We start from the raw sequence: 16,026 nt of genomic DNA, 5'->3' as shown, positions 1-16,026 counted from the left end.
TGTCCTGGTGGCTGACCCTGTCTCCTCTGTCCCAGCGGCCGCGCAGTTTATTCTTCTGGGGCTGTAATACAATTGGCATTATCTTTGCCTTTGCATTTCCTTATCCTTTCTTACATACATTTGCTGTATCTTTCTAACTGTCACGAGTGGAGACAAAGGGTGGATTGATTTTACCAGTTGCCCAGGCCTATGACAACTAATGACCAAACCTACTCAGGGTGACCAGCACCCCAAAACCCAGTCTCACTCACAAGTCCTTATAAAGACAGCCGATTTATGTCTAATGTAAAATAGATTATGGTTTATTAGACACAGGTGAGAACGGAACAAAGAACTAGACAATTTTTACTACACAAAACATGAAAAGCTATTCATAACTAAAACAAACATATATATATGTTGCCCAAAATAGGGAGATTAAAAACAATACAGTGCTAAAAATGAAAAAGGTACCATTAATATTATTGTAGCTAGCAAAGAAGAATACAATTTAGGAAACTAATGCTTCTTATCAAATCCAATTTCTGGAGCTGGGGATGCATCAGGCCCTCTCTCAATCCCTCGGGGAAGTAACCACAGGGCTGCGTCCAGGCACCTTGGGAGAGACTTTCCCTCACGCTCCAATGTCCATGTAGAAAAGCTTCTACTTTTGCTGAGATTTTTGTGGTGTTTTATAGGGAAAAGAGTGTGGATTTGCGGTCACTTAAAAATTCTTCACATTCTCTCAGTGTCTCACTCTGACTTCCAGATGCCAGCATTGATAGCCCGGACCAAGCTATTGACTTAACCTGAGCCATCGATCTCAGGCCAGCAATCAGGGAGAGAGAGAAGGGGGAGGGGGGGGAGGTCCTGCCACACTAACCAGTTCATTCAGGGGCTTATTCTGCCCTTCCTCTAGCCCCCACCCCCACTACTGCCTGGGGGTGCTCATTCTCTCACAAAGTCATTCTGGTGACCCAAACAAAACTCATAACAGACAATCCTAGTCCTTCCATGTACAGCCCGCATTTTCTAGATATTCTCTTCGCCTTGTCCAAACGCAGCCCTCCCCCTTCCAGTGCTCCCAGCAGGCATGGCTAGCAGCACCACAGGTGACCGGGGTGTCCTGCAGCCTCATGGAGGCCAGGAGGCCACAGCTGCCCTGCCCCGGGGGGTGGCAGGGCCAGGGAATGCCTGGCGCTGAGCCTGTAACTGTCCCACAGCCCCAGCTCGGCTCCACACCTCCCCACAGGCTCCCAGCCCGTGCTCCTAGCCCTACATCTCTGCGCTTGCTCCCACCGCTCTGAAAGCGGAGGATACAGGGGGCTGCAGCTGGCCCTGGGTCAGCTGCCAAAATTTTGGGCAAGATGGGGGAGGGTGCTGAAAAACATCTCAATCCTTTTTTTTTTCTCCTCTTTTCTTTCTTCTTCCTTCTTTTTTTACTCTATTTACTTGCATGCTCACTCTGTCTACTACAACATTATACACAACCATATTTCAGCAGCTACACACAGGAGTTCCGAAGAGGCGCTGAAAGGAATAATGGAGTGTCTTTACAAACAAATGACTGATAAATATAAGATCTGAGTCTGCTGGTAAGATAACATGGATGCTGAGAGATAGAAGAAGAAACAAGGGGTAGGGTTTCCATAGGAATTTCCCTAATTTGACTTACCCAAGACTGTGTTAATAAACTACAAGAACAGAGACACAAGAAGAAGAAGAAAAGGGGAATGTGTATTGGGGGTGTCTGTATTAGGGGGGGATGTATATTAATTAGGCATTCCAGGAAGTCTGTACCTTGGTGGTTTTGATTGGCCCAAAACATCAGCAAAGTATCTTTAACATCTAAGAGAAGTTTAAACCCCTCAGAAGCTGTTGTGGTGAGCTTGGGGAAGTGTCTGAGGGGTGGGGAGTGGCACAAAGATGGCTCCTGTGTGTCCTGAGTGAAAGTTCTGGAAGTTGTTTCATCAAGTCCAGCAGAGCCAATCTCTGATGGCTCTGAAAGTGATGGACATGCTGCCGGCCAAGTGTGGGCCAATTAGAGGTGCTAGTTACACCTCTGTGAAAACATATTTTAAAAAAATTCAAAACAAGGTAGGCACGCACTTCTTTGTAGTTAGAGGAGGAGGAGGAGGAGGTGGAGGTAAAAATATGTGAAGGGAGAACAACATGGAGACACCAAGGTCAGTGGAAAAGGTGGGGGAGGAGGTGCTCCAGGAGCCGGAGCTGAAAACCCTCTGCTAGCTGCGGTGGAGACCATGGGGGAGCAGGAGGTCCCCCTGCAGCCCATGGAGTCCACAAGAATGCAGAAATCTACCCACAGCCCACGTCAGAGGAGCAGGTGGATGCCTGGAAGAAGCTGTGATCCAGTAGGAGTCTCATCGAAAGAGTTAAAGCTACAAAGGCCTTGCAAGGGAGAGAAAGGCCTTGCTCCTGGGATGGAAGCAGCCTGGCCTCGGCTTGGGAGAGTCTGCACCTTATCGAGAAAAACTCATGTTGCAGCAGAATTCGGGTGGGATGTTGCTCGTGAGATTGGACCCACGTCAAAGAAGTTCCCAGAGGACTGTCTCTCGTGGGAGGGACCCCATGGCTAAGTAGAGAACCCATCTCCCTGATGGACTGACCAAAGAACAAACCCCTTACCCTGCCCCCTGCCCATGTTGTTAGTTTGGGAAGAGGGAAGGGGGGGTGAGCGGAGAGACTGCTTCTTATGAGGGAGGGGGTGAGAGCAGACAAACTGTCTAGAGAGAGAGAGAGATAAGTAGAGATAAAGAGTATTTGTAGTAGAAGAATTGTGGTGATGAATAGATTTATGGACCTGCTCTGTGGACTGAAAAAATACCCCACACCCTGCCCCCCTACCCGAACTGTTGGTTAAAAAGAGGAAAGGGGGTGAATAAAAATGGGTTCATAAGAGGGAGGGGGTGAGTGAACAAAATGCTGTATGAAAAGTTTATTTTTATCTCTCATTTATCCTCTGACTTGGTTAGGTAATTAAATCACTTTGCAACTAGAAGTTTGGAGCCTGTCTGCCCTTTCTTCCGTGCGTCCTCCTACCAGTGTCCTATCTCACTTAACTCATTAGATTGGTGTGTGCTTTTACAGTTTTTTCTTTCCCCTCTCCTGCACGTCTGCAGCAGGAGCGAGCCAGAGTGCTGGCGTTTAGTCAAGGTCAAACCACAACAGTGCCTCAGCCAATGGGGAAAGGGAGAGGGGAACTGCGGCTGGGAAATTAGGATAAAAGAGGCTGTGTCCTCTATCAATTTGAGAGAGACCCCATGGGAAATGCCCATGACCTCTCCCTTTATTCATGAATAAAGTTACAGGACTCCTCTGTCTCCTTTTTGGACATAAACCTCTGGCATTTGTGGATTCTTTTTCCTGACAAAATGGGGGCTCGTTCTGGGATCCTTCCACCATCCAGGGGCGGTGGGCAGCAAGCAGAGCTGAAGGCGCGCCTCACCCAGTTTCTGTGAACAACTCCGCTTGGTGGCAGCTGTCACTGGGCGATTGATTGGGTACCCGAGACTGTCCAGGAGACAGACAAGCGGCGGACCAACTGGATCCGTGAAGAGTCCACAGGGAAGGACCACTAGAAAATCTCACCGGTGAGTAAAATGGGAACTTTGGGGAGTAAACCTGGGAGGGCACCCATGGAGGGTAGCACAGGTAAAACAGGGCACCCATGGAGGGTTGCAAAGGTAAAGCTGTGAAGGGGCCCCAGCACAAGGGATGACGATCCCAAAAATGTAAGGACATGGATGCCCAAGGACGGCAGTAAGGGAAAGTCAAGAGGGGGTCTCGACAATCCATGCCTAAGGGAGGCAACAAGGGGTACTGCAGTGGATTTTGTGGTCTAGGGGTGAGTTGGTTCCCTGGTGCCTTTGGGAGAACCAGGTCTGATAGCTGCAGTGGATCTTGCAGCTGCTGTGGTGTTTGTTTGTGTGTGTGTGTGTGTATATGTGTGCGCACGAATTACCTGCGCTAATTCATATTTTCATGCAGGGACGCCTGCGGGATTAAAAAAAAAAAGTAACTAGTTGACTGTTAATACAAGTTTTGAAGGTGTGTTGAATTTTGGGGTGTATGCTGTTTCTCTGTATGTGATAATAGGTATCTCTTTGGGACTCGTGTGCATTTGTAGCTGATGAAATGTGGTTTGTTACCAAGAGAGTCAAAACAGCGTATGATACTGGCTTTAAAGAAGGATAATAGAAGTAAATCTCTTAAATATGGTTGTGTAGAATGTTGTAGTAGAAAGAGGTATCTGATGCATGGTCCCATAGAAAAAGAAGTTGATCCCCTGGAAGAGGGAAAAGGGGGGGCACCTTCCGCCGTCTCGTCCTCCAATTTTGGCAACTGACCCAGGGCCAGCTGCAGGTCACCTATATCCTCCACTTTTGGAGAAGCAGGAGCATGCGCAGGGGTGCAGGGCTGAGAGCACAGGCAGGGAGCCTGTGGGGAGGTGCGGAGCCGAGCTGGAGCTTTGGGACAGCTGTGAGCTCAGTGCTGGGCAGTCCCTGATCCTGCCACCCCCCGGGGCAGGGAGGCTGTGGCCTCCCAGCCTCCGTGAGGCTGCAGGGCACCCCAGTCACTCGTGGTGCTGCTAGCCACGCCCCCAGGGAACGCCGGGGGGGGGAACTGCGTTTAGACATTGTTGAAGAATATCTGGAAAATGTGGATTGTACATGGAAGGACTAGGATTGTCTGTTATGAGTTTTGTTTGGGTCACTAGAATGATTTTGAAATGTGGGAGAACGAGCACCCCCAGACAGCAGTGGGGGTGGGAACTAGAAGAAGGGCAGAATAAGCATCTGAACGAACTGGTTAAAAAGATACAGTAAATATATATAAGAAGGGATAAGGAAAAGGCAAAGGTGATGCCAAAGGTATTACAGCCCTGAAGAAATAAACTGTGGGGCCCCCAAGACAGAAGAGACAGGGTTAGCCACCAGGACGTGGCAAAGGCATTCCCCCCTCGGCAGGGGAGAGCCAACCGGGGCAGAGGGGACACTGGAAGTGGGAATGTCTGCAGAAACAGCTGGATCCTCAGGAGGAGGAAGTTCAGAAGATAATGGAGATGGATTGTTAGGGATGTCAGAGGGTCCCATTATACCAGAGACCCACCACACAGGAGCCCTTGATAAATTTTAAAGTGGGTCTGGATCGGGAGGAGGTGTGTTTCCTAGCAGACACAGAAGCCTCTCATCCCACTTTGAATTTAATCCCTGCAATAAATACATATCATAATGTTGGCTTTTCACAAATATTACAATGGATACTATGTGTATTGTTTTAATTCTTTTCTTATAGAGGTAGCCTGGCTGTGAAAAATTGCTGTGTAATGATGACTAAGGTCTTTCTTTCTAGTACTAGCTGAGTTTAATAGTAGTAAAATGGCTGTTATAGTTTTATTAGAATGCTTGAACTGTCTGCTTGAACTGGATAACATCCCACGAATGGACCCTGCCTCTGACACTCCAACTATCAGCACCTGTCGCCTGTAGGAACCACAATCTGGGAGTGATAACAGAGTCAATGAAAGATGACTGTGCATGCTCCGAGGAGGCAGATCAGTTCCCAGGACATGCAAAACAGTTTGGAGAAAAATATGAATATGCATAACTGTTTATGAATATGCATTAGGCTGAAGAGTATGTAAAGGGTGTCTCTGTCCATACCAGGTGTGCTTTTTTGGCTGAATGCCAAAGCACCCAGCGCTGACCTGTGGCTAGCACAGGTCTTTCCCATGAGAAATCCTTTTGTGTTTTATAAATAAAGATAAGGTTTGGATGTTATTAAAAACAGTGTCCCAAGACTTGGACAGTGCAGACCTGGCCAATCAGGCCTAGGGGGAGGTTTTTGACTGACCAATCTGGGTGACTTTTGAAAACTCTATATATATGATGAAATCAAAACAATAAAGGCTTTTCCTTCTTGCCACTGAGAACTGGATTCTTCTCTCTGCTAGCGGCTCAACAGCAACACTGACCTTTTGCTTTTATCTGTCCCCTATTGTCTTTTATTAAACCTTTTTTATCCTAACGGGAGAGTGGACCTCGTTTTTCACAATTGGTGGCTCGTCCGAGATCAACACCTCGCCTCCGAGACCCTGGGAGACTCTGAGCGGGGGAGGGTACCCCCGCCGAGTTCGGCAGCCTGCTCTGTTTCTTCTAGTAGGAACCGGCAGGTAGCAGGTTGGAATCCCGTGAACAAGAAGGGACGAATAAAAGCAAGAGGGAAGGCTCCATAAAAAGCCGTGGCAGGGAAGCCCCACAAATTTTTTGTGTACGAAGATTCCGACAGAAAACACGAATTGTGAGTATTTTCTGGGAAGGGGCAGATACAGGGGATTGACTGTGTGTGTGTGAGACGCAGGCTGGTTCCAGACTTGTGAAGCGAGTGAGGGGTATCTGATACTGCGGTTCCGCTGTTTGGTAAGAAACACGGCCAGGAAGGAGACGAAGTGTAAGGAAAAAGGAGTGAAAGATCCCCTGGGGTAACTGGGACAGGGTCCCAGGGAGGAGTTGGACCCCTGGGAAAAAGAAACCCAGAGTTTCCTGGTAGAAATCTACTGGGAGACAGGGGACGAGAGTAAAAGTCCCCAAATTCCAAGTAAGGGAAAAATTGCCAGATTGAGGGTAAAAGCACACAAAGACTAGAGAAAAATTACTCTGGACAGGAAGTGTGGGATAACAGACCCAAGAGAATCTGGGACTGGAGGACAATATTTGAGAGTTTACCATTTTATTTAAAACACAGAATCTGTGAGGAATCAGTTAAAAGTAAAAATTGCTTTATTATTGTATTGTTATGAGTGAGAATGAATGAGATAAGAAAATAAAGGTGGGAGAACGTGAATGAATGGAAAGACATGTGATTAACTTAAACACTGGTATTTGGAAGGAGGTAGATATAATATACAGGAAAGGTTTTTTTGTGCTGTTAAGGAGGAAGAGGTGTGGGTGAGAACAAAGAAATGGGCCAGGGAGGAAAAGGAAAAAATGGGACAAAAAAGAAGTAAAATAGGTTTGGGGGAAAAGGGAGTACAAAGATAATAGCAGATATACCCCAAGATAGTCCCCTGGGAATTAAGTTAGCTAATTGGGAGAGTGACCCTCGTACAGAGAAGAAAGATAAAGATGATTCAGTATTGTATGATCGAGTGGCCAAAGGAAAAAATAAGATCCGACCATGTCTACTGGTCTAGGTATGGGTCTTTTGAAACTTGGATTTGCCAGGCTTTGAACCAGTTTATAAATTCAAAAGAACCAATTAATTCAGAAGATAGAGAATATGCCTCTTGTTGGACAGGTGTCCCGGGTTAATGATAAGACTCTGTCTCCTCCGAGAGCGAAGGGCCCCGACACCCCCTCCCCCACCCACAACAGAACCTCTTAGATGGAAGTGAAGAAAAAACTATTTATTTAACAAAAACCACGCAGAGTGCCCTACAAGGCACAGGGGAAGGGGAAAAAACAAGGTGAAAGGCAGTTATTCAACCTGATTAAAAAGTCCTTTTCTCAGACGCAGTCCCTCTCCTCCTCGCCCCCCACCCGGGGCCGGGTGGAGCTCCCCGGAGAGCTCTGCTGTCCTCTGGCCCTCCTGGGTCTCCGGGTGGCAAAGCAGATCGAAGAGAAGGGGTCCAAATGAGGAAAAAGAAGAATGGAAAAAACGGGAACAGAGCTCACTCCGACCCCCGTCCAGCACGCAGTCTCTGCCGAGCGACGAATCCTCCCCCGGAGCGAGGCTTGGGGAAAATGTTTTCAAAAAAACCCGCGTTTCTCTCTGCGGCTGGGTGCAGTTAAAGAGACAGGACCACATTTTTTTTTTTTTTCTTTCTTGGGCATATAAGCCAACGATAGGGGATAAAGGATTATCATATCATCAATCCAAGACATTCCACCCCTTATTCCATAGCATTGGCTTAAGGCCCACCTTAACATCTTCCAACTTCAAACACACACATATATATATACACATATATACATATATACATATATACATATATACATATATACATATATACATATATACATATATACACATAACTATGTACAAATAATGTCACGAATGGTGAACGGTGGTATGTTGCCATCCCAACCTTACATGTGGCCTTCACCCAAAATTAAATTTCCCTGAGGGACACATTGTGTTTTTCCATCTTCCTGCATTATCCACCAAGTACACCCTGGTCCCTGGGCAAAGACAACCCCACGGATGGGTTTGTCTTTATGTGAGGCAGAATCAATCCAGACAGTTTTCCCTAACAAGCCTCTGGCATGTACTGCTGGGACCTTATCTCCATCCACTGTATGTAGAAGCTCAGATTGGGCAGGACCTGCTCGGTTGATGGAGCCTCGGGTATTGACTAACCAGGTGGCCTCTGCTAAATGTCGCTCCCAATTCTTATAAGTTCCCCCACCCAATGCCTTTAGGGTGGTTTTTAACAGTCCATTATACCGTTCCACTTTGCCAGCGGCTGGTGCATGATAGGGAATGTGGTACACCCACTCAATACCATGGTCTCTAGCCCAGTTGTTTATGAGGCTATTTTTAAAATGAGTTCCGTTATCTGACTCAATTCTCTCAGGGGTACCATGCCTCCACAGGACTTGGTTCTCAAGGCCCAGGATGGTGTTACGAGCAGTGGCATGAGGCACAGGGTAGGTTTCCAGCCACCCAGTGGTGGCTTCTACCATTGTGAGCACATAGCGCTTGCCATGGCGAGTTTGAGGCAGTGTGATGTAATCAATCTGCCAGGCCTCTCCATACTTATATTTTGACCACCTTCCACCATACCACAGGGGTTTCACCCGCTTGGCTTGCTTGATGGCAGCACATGTTTCACAGTCATGGATAACTTGAGAGATGCAGTCCATGGTTAGATCCACCCCTCGGTCTTGTGCCCACTTATAGGTGGCATCTCTGCCCTGATGGCCTGAGGCATCATGGGCCCATCGAGCTAGGAATAAATCTCCTTTATGCTGCCAATCCAAGTCTACCTGGGACACCTTTATCTTTGCAGCCTGATCTACCTGTTCGTTGTTTCGGTGTTCCTCATTAGCTCGACTCTTGGGGACATGGGCGTCTACATGGCGGACCTTCACAGGTAGTCTCTCTGCCCGACAAGCGATGTCTTTCCACTCTTCAGCTGCCCAAATTGGTTTTCCCCTACGCTGCCAACCAGCCTTCTTCCACTTTTCCAGCCAACCCCACAGAGCATTGGCTACCATCCATGAATCAGTATAAAGGTAGAGCTTTGGCCATTTCTCTCTTTCAGCAATGTCCAGGGCTAACTGACCGGCTTTGAGCTCAGCGAATTGGCTCGATCCCCCCTCTTCTTCCCTAGCTTCTGCAACCCGTCGTGTGGGGCTCCACACAGCTGCTTTCCATTTTCTTATTGTCCCTACAAGACGACAGGAACCATCAGTGAAAAGAGCGTAGCGTGTTTCATCTGCTGGCAGTTGGTTGTATGGTGGGGCTTCCTCTGCACGGGTCACCTGTTCCAGCTCCTCTTCCTCAGTCAGACTAAAATTTTCACCTTCAGGCCAATTTGTAATTATTTCCAAAATCCCAGGGCGATTCAGATTTCCCATACGGGCGCGCTGTGTGATAAGGGCAATCCATTTGCTCCATGTGCCATTGGTGGCATGATGAGTAGAGGGAACCTCTGCTTTAAACATCCACCCCAGCACCGGTAGTCGAGGTGCCAGGAGGAGTTGTGCTTCTGTGCCAATTACTTCTGAGGCAGCTTGGACTCCTTCATATGCTGCTAGGATTTCTTTCTCTGTTGGGGTGTAGTTGGCTTCAGACCCTCTGTAACTTCGGCTCCAAAATCCCAGTGGTCGACCTCGGGTCTCACCAGGCACCTTCTGCCTAAGGCTCCAGGACAGGCCATGGCTCCCAGCTGCAGAGTAAAGCACATTCTTTACTTCTGGCCCTGTCCTGACTGGGCCAAGGGCTACTGCATGAGCAATCTCCTGCTTGATCTGGGTGAAGGCTGGCTGCTGTTCAGGGCCCCAATGGAAATCGTTCTTCTTGCGGGTTATGAGGTAGAGAGGACTCACGATCTGGCTGTACTCAGGGGTGTGCATTCTCCAAAAGCCTATGGCACCTAGGAAAGCTTGCGTCTCCTTCTTGTTGGTTGGGGGGGACATTGTGATGATTTTATTGATAACCTCAGTAGGAATCTGACGCCGTCCATCTTGCCACTTCACTCCGAGGAACTGGATCTCTTTGGCAGGCCCTTTGACTTTGCTCTTTTTTATAGCGAAACCGGCTTCCAGGAGAATCTGGATTACTTCCTTTCCTTTCTCAAATACTTCTTCTGCTGTGTCCCCCCACACAATGATGTCATCAATGTATTGCAAATGTTCTGGAGCCCCACCCTTTTCCAGTGCAGCCTGGATCAGTCCATGACAAATGGTGGGACTGTGTTTCCACCCCTGGGGTAATCGGTTCCAGGTGTACTGCACGCCCCTCCAGGTGAAAGCAAACTGAGGTCTGCACTCTGCTGCCAGAGGAATGGAGAAAAATGCATTTGCAATGTCAATAGTAGCATACCACTTTGCTGCCTTGGACTCTAGCTCATACTGGAGCTCCAGCATGTCTGGCACAGCAGCACTCAGAGGTGGAGTCACCTCATTCAAGGCACGATAGTCCACAGTCAATCTCCATTCTCCTTCAGATTTTCGCACAGTCCAGATGGGGCTGTTAAAGGATGAATGGGTCCTGCTGACCACCCCTTGGCTCTCCAGCTCACGGATTAGTTTGTGAATGGGAATCACGGCATCACGAGTTGTCCGGTACTGTCGGCGGTGCACAATCGAGGTTGCAATTGGTACTTGTTGCTCTTCCCCTTTCAGGAGTCCTACTGCAGTTGGGTTCTCTGACAGTCCAGGCAAGGTGTTCAATTGTTTTATGCCCTCTGTCTCCACAGCAGCTATCCCAAATGCCCACTTGAGTCCCTTTGGGTCTTTGAAATATCCATTTCGGAGGAAGTCTATACCCAAAATACATGGAGCCTCTGGGCCAGTCACAATGGAATGTTCTTTCCACTCTCTTCCAGTCAGGCTCACCTCAGCTTTCACGAGGGTCAAGTCTTGTGATCCTCCTGTAATGCCAGAAATAGAAATAGGTTCTGTCCCCACATGTCGCGATGGGATTATCGTGCATTGTGCACCAGTGTCAACTAAAGCCTCGTATTCTTGTGGCTCTGATGTGCCAGGCCACCGAATCCACACTGTCCAAAACATTCGGTTTTCCCTGGCCTCTACCTGGCTAGAGGCAGGGCCCCTCTAACCATGGTGGGTATTTGTGTTAGAGGTTCCTTCAACGGAATCAGACATATTGAGTAGAGCTACTTCCCTTCTGGTGGAGTTCCTTCTCTGAGTCTTGCCCTCCTTCAATTCATGCACTCGTCGTGCCAGGACAGCAGTGGGTTGTCCATCCCACCTGTTCATGTTTTCTCCACTGTCACACAGGAAATACCACAACTCATGTCGAGGGATATATCCAGTTCTCATAGCTGAGGAGCGTCTGCGTGGGGTAGCAGAACCTCTGGTCTGTACTGCTGAGATTTGGAGAAGGCTATCTTTAATCTCTTTACTGAGTTTCTCATGATTCTTCTCTATCTTATTTTCTAGTTTCTGCAGATTTGTTTCCACAGCTGAGATTCTTGCATTCATTGGGCTATGCACGACATCTGCATACGCTCGGAGTTTCCTTGTCATATCACGCACAGTCTCATGCCCGTCATCTTGCTTCATAATGGCTAAAGCAGAAGCATACCCTGATGGCCCAAGCTTTAGGAGTTTCAGCCACATCACAGGTGTACATTCTATCCTATCTGGGTCTATAATCGGATCTGGGTTTGCTATGTCCTCTGGGAAGACAATTTCTACCACTGCCATTTCTCTCAAGCGTTGAATCCCTTGTTCTATGGTTCTCCACTGGGTTTGTTGCGAATAGAGATCGTCGGGATGTAGGTATCTTTCCCTCGCAGCTCTGATAGCTCGTCTCCAGAGGCTGCTGCAGTCAGGCCCATCTCGTATAGTTTGGTTGATATCTGGGTCACGTGACACAGTCCCTAACTGCCTTGCCTCAGTAGCATCTAGAAGTGTAACATCGCCTGCAGCATCCCAAAGACGGACTAACCAACTAATCACAGATTCATCATCTCGTTGGACATACTCTTTTCTTAGGCTGTGAAGGTCTCTCACATTCATGGATTCAACAATGACCTCTGACTCAGTTGCTGGCCTTGAGGGTCCCTCCCCACTGTCATCTGGGCGATCAGTCTTAAATTGGGCTTTCCTGCTCCTTGTAATAGGAGCAACTGCCATTGGCTTAGGCTCCCTTACTTCCTGTTCTATAATATCTGACAGTGTACGATAAGCATATGCCAGGGCCCAACATATTGCACTGCAGTTGTCTCTGCACTTCTCTTTCAGATACTTCCCCACCTCAGCTGGTCTCGGGATTTGTCCGGGGGGAAATTCCCAGTCTATTGGATCAGAGAATTTCTTTAAAGTTTTACCTATGTCCTCCCATACTCCACACCATTCAAATTTCCTCACATCTGGATTAGGTGCCTGCTCCTGCTCAGCCCCTCTAGACTTCTCAGCCCTCATTCTGGTAACAGTGAACATCATATACACGGAAACTCCTAGGTAAAGCACCTGTACTACCAAGTTAATGGTCTCTTTAACATCCAGGGGAAACTGAATATTCTCAAAAGCTGATATACCAGATTTAAAGGGAAAGAGATGGGTGAGGAGCCAGGAAGCTTCACCCTCTACTTCTCTAACAGGTTGGGTAATATTACTAACAAAACTCCAAAACAGGTTACTAAAACTAGAGGAGGAAACTAACAGAGCATGTACATCTTTAACTGTTTCCCATACCTTCTTACAGATCGTCAGTATCACACACATTACTATAACAAGCCGGAGTCGTGTCCCTGATTGGTGGAAATTATACATTAGGGACAGGATTGCCCCTACCTGTTGGTAGGGAAACAAACCTATGTGCCAAACAGACAGTATTACATCAAACAACCTCCCATCAAACAGCATAGTGACTACTGATGGCTGTAATTCAATACCAAGCGTTTAAAACCAGAATGCAATTATTAGGGTTTTTTCTTCACTTTCTCTAACCCCACAAAAGGTGTAGAACAAGTAATCAAGGCCCCGTAAGTTGGGCGCCAAATATGTCCCGGGTTAATGATAAGACTCTGTCTCCTCCGAGAGCGAAGGGCCCCGACACCCCCTCCCCCACCCACAACAGAACCTCTTAGATGGAAGTGAAGAAAAAACTATTTATTTAACAAAACCACGCAGAGTGCCCTACAAGGCACAGGGGAAAGGGAAAAAACAAGGTGAAAGGCAGTTATTCAACCTGATTAAAAAGTCCTTTTCTCAGACGCAGTCCCTCTCCTCCTCGCCCCCCACCCGGGGCCGGGTGGAGCTCCCTGGAGAGCTCTGCTGTCCTCTGGCCCTCCTGGGTCTCCGGGTGGCAAAGCAGATTGAAGAGAAGGGGTCCAAACGAGGAAAAAAGAAGAAGAATGGAAAAAACGGGAACAGAGCTCACTCCGACCCCCGTCCAGCACGCAGTCTCTGCCGGGCGACGAATCCTCCCCCGGAGCAAGGCTTGGAGAAAATGTTTTCAAAACAACCCGCGTTTCTCTCTGCGGCTGGGTGCAGTTAAAGAGACAGGACCACACATTTTTCTTTCTTGGGCATATAAGCCAACGATAGGGGATAAAGGATTATCATATCATCAATCCAAGACAACAGGGGAAACAGGACCCTTGGGAGTAAAAGTCTTTAAGATATCAGAAACCCCAGAGACAGAATGAGCAAAGGAAAAAGAAAGGAAAGATTGGGATTCCCTGGAGTCACTCCCACCACTGTTCGTGCAGGGTGCGGCGGGCGCCGCTCTGCCCCCAGCTGCCGGACATGCCGGAGTCCCGCTGGGCTTAAATGCTATAGCTCCCAGAAACGCAGCGACTCCACTTTGTGATAAGAATTCGCAAGAATCGCAAGAGAGAGGAAAAGGGGCCCCAATACATCCTGTTAAGGCATCCTGTTTGCCCACAGAACCGAATAGAAAGGGGAGGGAGACCCCCACCCTGCACATCCTGTATCCTGTATTTGTTGGGAGTGGGCTGATATAGAATCATTGCTTGGGGGGGGGACGACACTGCGAACATACAAGGACTTGTTTCCCACGACCACCGAAGAGCAAGAATAAGACCATCTAGCAAACAACATGATGAAGGGGCTGTACCAACTCCGGAAGATATACGTGGTCAGAAAATAGAGACTGCATAAAAGAGGAGAGTTCGGACTATTTCAGCGCAGTTATCTGCCCAGCGCTGCCTCGCTGATACCCGCTTGCTCTAAATAAATCAAATTATACTTAATTGGACATTGTCTCTGATTGATTATTGAGACCTAATTTATAACAAAATGGGGCCGTGACTCGGATAGGGGCAATTCTTAGGAGACCCCTCAACGGGAGGCGCCCCGTTGTCACAACGGCCCGGAGAGGGTACCCCTTTGAAACCCTTACCGACGAACCTAAATTTCGGGTAGTGAGCGAAGGAACCCCTTAATCTTTGTGCACAAAGTCCGGACGAAGACGCGAGACGCGTGAGTATGTGTTAATTTATAACACAGGGAATCCGTTCGGTCGGGGTGGGGATCCTAGAGTGCGGTGTCTGAGACGTCCAGTGCGGACGACCTGAGTGTGGACTCCTTTGTAGTGCGTTTCCCACATCCCGTGAGGGCCTGGGCCACGAACAGGAGGACGTGAGTGTGTGTGTGTGTGAAGGCACTCTGGAAGATGGGACAGACGAAGGGCAAGCCGTCTGGACCCATGGGGGGGGAGCCCCAAGTAAGACTCCCGGATATACCACCAGATAGTCCTCTGGGGTTAATGATCAAATATTGGGATGATGATCCACGTACACGAGGGAAAATTAAGGCAAAAATGATTACCTATTGCATGACAGTCTGGGGAGGAAAACAAATTAGAGGAGACCCTCTTTACTGGCCGGTTTTTGGATCCTCTGAGGATTGGATTTGCCAAGCTCTAAATTTGTATGTAAACTCTAAAAAGCCTTTTAGCCAGGAAGAGAGTGATTATGCAGCCCTGTGGATAACTAGTGGAAATAGGACAAGCCTGTTTGTTCTCAGTAAAGGAAAGAGAAAACAGGCGGAGGAAATACCTCCACCCTATGTTCCCCGGTCCCCCATGCCAGATGCTGCAGTGCCCCCTCCAGCACAACCTCTGCCGGTTCCAAATGCACCACAGATGGAGGGGGATGACACTCCACCACCCGAGAGACGGGTTACTAGAAGCCAGGCAAGGAACCAGTTATACCCTCTCAGAGAAGTAGGCATGGGTATGGTTAATCAACCAGGGGGAGGACAGGCGCCCGGTATCGGATACATAGCCGTCCCTCTGAACTCGGCCGATGTCAGAGAATTTAAAAAGGAAATGGGGCATTTATTGGAAGATCCACTGGGGGTAGCAGAAAGAGTAGATCAATTCTTAGGACAAAATATTTATACTTGGGATGAGATACAGTCAATATTGAGCATCTTATTCACAGCAGAAGAGAGAAGAATGATAAGGGCAGCTGGGATGAGGATTTGGGAAAACAACCACCCACAAGGCCCCATTGGAGATGTTAAATGGCCCCTTCAGAGGCCTAATTGGAACAATCAAAATGAAAACGATAGAGCACACATGCAAGATTTAAGGACTATCATAGTCCAAGGCATTAAGGAGGCCGTCCCCCGAGGACAAAATATGACTAAGGCCTTTAATGAGCTGCAAAAGAAAGATGAAGACCCTACTGAATGGTTGGAAAGGCTCCGGAGAAATTTACAGCTTTACTCCGGCATAGATCCTGATTCCCCGGTAGGACAAACATTGCTAAAAACCCAATTTGTAGCAAAGGCATGGGTGGATATTAGGAAAAAGTTAGAAAAATTAGAAAACTGGCAAAACTGGGGGTTGGATGAGTTA

At 48.0% G+C, this 16,026-nt stretch overlaps 2 long non-coding RNA genes across 2 annotated transcripts in view; one reads left to right on the top strand and one right to left on the bottom strand.

The window, feature by feature from the left end:
- LOC146425354 (uncharacterized) overlaps positions 1–16,026 on the bottom strand; it is a 357,803-nt gene that overhangs the window by 58,932 nt on the left and 282,845 nt on the right. The gene's annotated exons all lie outside the window — the stretch shown is intronic.
- LOC146425355 (uncharacterized) overlaps positions 1–16,026 on the top strand; it is a 569,707-nt gene that overhangs the window by 279,589 nt on the left and 274,092 nt on the right. Inside the window, exon 3 of the long non-coding RNA XR_014846577.1 lies at positions 5,490–5,516. This is a non-coding gene — a long non-coding RNA (uncharacterized LOC146425355). The remainder of the gene's footprint in view (positions 1–5,489; positions 5,517–16,026) is intronic.

This window comes from Lichenostomus cassidix, chromosome W (assembly GCF_008360975.1).
Source record: "Lichenostomus cassidix isolate B80296 chromosome W, HeHo_3.0, whole genome shotgun sequence".
In the NCBI taxonomy this organism is placed as follows: Eukaryota; Metazoa; Chordata; class Aves; order Passeriformes; family Meliphagidae; genus Lichenostomus; species Lichenostomus cassidix.
Note: the sequence above shows the minus strand (reverse complement) of the source record. Positions and strands in the feature narration are given on the sequence as shown.